Genomic DNA, 5,368 nt, shown 5'->3' on the forward strand with positions numbered 1-5,368 from the left:
ACAACCTAATCGATCATGAACAGTTAAAATATGACATTGCAAATATATTACCATTTCTTGGAAATTTTGGAGTTTTTATTTTGGTATAAAATAATTTATTTAATTTATTAATAAAATTATTTATCATGAATGTGTAAAACCGATGATGATTTATTGGGAATTTTTATGACTCACGATTTGAGTGGCTTGGAGAGAGATGTAACTTCTTAAGCCGCTAGTTTAACACTACGAGTCAGATTTATGGTATTACACTAGGGAAGTTTAATAGTGCGATACCTTAATATTTAACTAAAAAAAGTTGTTGCCTATTTTGTTAATTTAAATAATAAAAATAGTACTTAAAATATTATTATTTCTATTTAAAACATTAATGTTTTTTAATATTTTTGATAAAATACATAACAATAACAAAATCGATAAAAAAATAATAAAATCGGTAGCGTTTTATCGGTTTTGTTAACAAAACCGATAAAACGCCCAATAATAACAAAACCAGTAGAAATAATGATATTTCCGATAATTTTTTACCGATTTTGTTATTTAATTAATAACAAAACCGATAACGCTTTTTAACTATATATTAAAGCTGCCGTAAGTGTGATCATTTTCCATTACACTACAATCAAGTCCCAAGTCCAAAAATCATAGTTGAACCTGAATCATCATGAGGAATTAACTCCAGCAGCAAATTCTGAATGTACAAGTTACTATTATTTAAGGTAAAGTAAACAAATGTTCCCGCTTATAGGTTGTTGCTTTATTTAGTCCATCGACTAAATTACATACCGTTGCTTTATTAAGTTTTTTTAACTATTAAAAGCTACAAAATGGTCACATTATTATTTATATGTTCCAAATTCATCATTTTTTGTTAAAAAAATCAATGGTCGTCTGAGTTGAATGTTAACCTATTATTGAAATATAATAAAATTTGATCATAGAATCGTTTGACTTGTATAGTCATTTGAGATTTTAGAATCAGATTTTATCATATCCTAATCAGCAAGTTAATGCCCAATTCAAAAGTTACAAATTTTTAATGAAAAAATAATGAGTTTGGAACATATGAAAAGTAGAGTGACCATTTTTTGTAACTTTTAATAGTCGATGGATTTAATAAGGTAATATTTTATAGTTAGAGGATCATCTTGTAACTTTTAATAATTAGAGAATTCAACAAAACAATGCCCTATGTCTAGGGACCATTTGTGTACTTTATCACATTATTTATTTGTTTTTATTTATTTTTAAGAGACTTTTTATTTTTATTTTTAATGAAATCTTAAATTTTAATTACTATTAATTCAACTAAAAATCCATGATACTAAGGACTACTAATATCACCATCTTACAACAGTGGGGTTTTCAATTAGAGTTTGCTTTTTTAGTAATTAAATAATGCACTTCCTCCTTTAGTAATTGGTTGTTACACTTTCTAACTTCATTTTTACAGCAGCTGAAAAAGAAAAATAACCGTTCCGGATATCCACGTGTCGCCTTAACCATGCACCTGTCATGTTCATTCCATCACCTACTCACCGACCCCCCATTGATTCTCCAAAACTCTCCCCCATTCTCCCTTTGTTAGTTTCCTTAAATTGGCTCTGCTTTTCAGCAATAACTAGAAACCGAACAAAAATGTTGCCATTTTCTTACAAGCTTGAATCCTTAACTTTTTGTGCTATGTTCCTCTGTTTTGTCTTCAACAGTATCTTTGCGACGACAGACTTTGATTTCGGAACCTTAACTGTCAGCAGCTTGAAGCTGCTCGGCGATGCTCACTTAAACAACCGGAGCGTCAGGCTCACTCGCGACCTCCAGGTGCCCGATTCCGGCTCAGGCAGGGCTTTATATTCGAAACCGGTGAGATTCCGGGAACCCGGAACTCACAAACCCACCAGCTTCTCCACTTTCTTCTCATTTTCCATCACTAACCTCAACCCTTCATCCATCGGAGGCGGTCTAGCCTTTGTCATTTCCCCGGACGGGGATTTCGTCGGCGCCGGCGGCGGCTCATTGGGACTCCTCGACGATAAAGGCCGGTCCTCAGGGTTCGTCGCAGTTGAATTCGACACTTTCATGGACGTTGAATTCAGAGACATTAATGGCAATCACGTTGGCTTGGATCTCAACAGTGTTATTTCTTCCCAAGTTGGTGATTTGGGTGCTTTGGATATTGATCTAAAAAGCGGCAACGTTATTAATTCATGGATCGAATACGATGCTTCATTTGGAGTGTTTGAAATCTCAGTTTCATACTCAAATTTGAAGCCCAAAACCCCCATTATATCAGTCAGTTCAAACCTCCATGAATATGTTAATGACTTCATGTACGTAGGATTTTCAGGCTCTACACAAGGAAGCACCGAGATTCACAATATAGAATGGTGGAGTTTCAGCTCTTCTTTCCCGTCAAATTCAGGGTCAACATCTTTTCCGCCGCCGCCAACAGAGGCTACTTTAACAAACCCAACCGCCAATTCCGTCGGACGACCGCCGTCGCCTCCGCCTTCTTCTTCATGCCATAACCAGCTTTGCAAAGAAGGTCCAGGGGCTGTTGCAGGGGTGGTAACAGCGGGAGTTCTCTTTTTAGCCTTATTGGCTGGAGGTTCGATATGGGTCTACTCAAAAAAGTTGAAGGATATGAAGAAATCGGACCATTCTATTGCATCGGAGATGATCAAAACACCAAAACAGTTCACATATAAAGAGCTGAAGGCGGCCACGAGATGCTTCAATGCCAATAGAATAATCGGCAACGGTGCGTTTGGGACTGTTTATAAGGGTATTTTGCCCGACAACGGAGACATTGTAGCCGTCAAAAGATGCAGCCATAATAGACAAGGGAAGGACGAATTTTTATCGGAGTTGTTGATAATTGGGACTCTAAGGCATCGGAACCTGGTAAGATTGCAAGGATGGTGCCAAGAGAAAGGAGAAATCTTATTAGTTTATGATCTAATGACCAATGGAAGTCTTGATAAAGCTTTATTCGAAGCCAAAACGCCACTGCCATGGCCTCACAGGCATAAAATTTTACTAGGGGTGGCATCAGCTTTGGCCTATTTGCATCAAGAGTGTGATAACCAGGTTATCCATCGAGACGTCAAGACCAGCAACATAATGTTGGATGAAGCTTTCAACGCCAAGCTAGGGGATTTCGGTTTAGCCAGGCAAGTGGAGCACGATAAGTCACCCGATGCAGCCGCCGCTGCCGGTACAATGGGGTATTTGGCTCCTGAATATTTTTTAACAGGGAGAGCCACCGATAAAACCGACGTGTTCAGCTACGGAGCAGTGGCTCTAGAGGTGGCTGGCGGAAGAAGACCGATAGAGAGAGACGGTAATGCGGCGGGGAAATCCCGTCCGAGTGGCAATTTGGTGGAATGGGTTTGGGGTTTGCATAGAGAAGGTAGGTTGCTGGACGCGGCGGATACTAAACTCGAAGGTGACTTCGATGAGGCCGAGATGAGAAGGGTGCTTTTGGTTGGATTAGCTTGTTCGCACCCTAACCCAGCGTCTCGACCCACAATGAGAAGTGTGGTCCAAATGCTGGTGGGTGAAGCCGAGGTCCCAATGGTTCCTACAACCAAACCTTCAACGAGTTTAAGTACTTCCCAACTATTATTAAACTTACAAGACTGTATCTGACTGGCACTGCAATGGTAGTGTCACAATCTCCGGCTCCTCATCAGACAATAGCTACACTGGTCCAGATGTTGTGTGATAACAAAATAAAAATTCTTTTGTTTATGTATATACGACACAAATAACATGTAATTTAAGCACAAAAATGAATGGGACAATGGGTGGGGGAGTTGTAGAGAAATAAAAATGGGGGGGGGGGGGAGTCATTTTCATGGTGTTGTATAAGAAGGTTGCTTAGTTGCTTTCACAAGTACTCTACATTGTCTAAAGCAAACCCGTGAGCTTGAGTAGAGTATACTTGAGGAAACCACCGATTTTATTACACTTTTAACTGATAAAATATTCAACTCTACAAGTACGTGTTTCATATAATAGCTATTACTTAAGGTTTTGAATCAGTAAACTCATTGAAAAGAAATTTAATTGTTATTTTTTAATTTATATTTGATATATTGATATTATGTAATTTTATATATTATCTCTATTAATAAGATGAGAACATATGACTAAAAAGAAAATAAATTTTTTTATAATATAATATTATCTTATTTAACATAAACCTTATTTTGTTTCTTCCACTAAAATTTCAAGAAATAATCGTTGTTTTGAATATATTAGGCCAACATCATAGGCAAACACAATGGAAAAAAGAAGACAGAACAAATTTTACGTATTAGATTATCTATCTTTTCTAGAATATTTTTATTCTTATATTTTGTGTTACAATAAAAACACTCTTCGCATTTGACTAAATAGGTATTTCCACCTCTATTATTTTCTTGGAACATTTTGACACCGAACGTTTCATTTAGGATAAAAACACTTTATTTTAAAACGTTAACCATTTATTGACTAAAATTTTCATTAACGCAGGGACCTTTTTATCCCAAGCTAAAACGTTTAGACTAAATACTCTTAAAATATCAAAATAACTATTTAATCAAACATTAGATATATTTTTAAGAGACATCTGGCTCAAAGAATATAAGATTACCTTTGGAAATAACATTAATGAAATGTAATATTACTATGAAAATGTTGTATTATCTTGTTTGGTTTGTTTAGCAGGAATGTAAAATTACAATATATGGGTAGAAGAATACAAGATAATATGAATATATATTTTACCAAATTATCCTTTTGATATATGTTTTTTAAGTTAAACTTTAATGTTTATTTATAAATATTTTAAATGAAAATTTATATTTTAATCGTTATATTACCTAACTTTTGAGGAAAAATACATATAATATATAGTTAGTATATTTTTTTTGAATAAGAAAAGAAAGCAACCATCTATTACAAAGTTGTGTTATGAGCTGCATCTCTATCCATTTGCTCGTGCAATTCAATTGGAGCTGCTTCGTATATTGTAAAATCATCAGAACTGCCTCAGGTCATGCTAGCCAAACCATCAGCAACACAATTCCTCTCCCTGGGAACATAGCAGAAACGAAGACACCATCCCCATTGAACCTTAGCCTGAACGTGCGACACTATCGCTGACATAATCCCTGCATCTCGTTCCTGACGAAGGACAGCAATCGCTTCCATGTTATCAGTTTCTACTACAAGTTTTCGAATATTCTTTTCCCAAGCCAACTGAAGTCCGATGTAAATGACCCATACTTTAGCATCTAGCACCGCACAAAACCCACTACGCTTCGAAAACCTGCAATCCAATTACCAAGATGGTTATGAATAACCCCTCTACAAGCTG

The 5,368-nt window shown here is 36.0% G+C and overlaps 1 pseudogene; it reads left to right on the top strand.

The window, feature by feature from the left end:
• The first annotated feature begins 1,621 nt into the window (after positions 1 to 1,621).
• Positions 1,622 to 3,810, top strand: LOC120126022 (annotated as a pseudogene).
• Positions 3,811 to 5,368: the final 1,558 nt, after the last annotated feature.

The sequence above is a fragment of the Hibiscus syriacus genome, unplaced genomic scaffold (genome assembly GCF_006381635.1).
Source record: "Hibiscus syriacus cultivar Baekdansim isolate YM2019G1 unplaced genomic scaffold, ASM638163v2 tig00110450_pilon, whole genome shotgun sequence".
NCBI lineage: Eukaryota > Viridiplantae > Streptophyta > Magnoliopsida > Malvales > Malvaceae > Hibiscus > Hibiscus syriacus.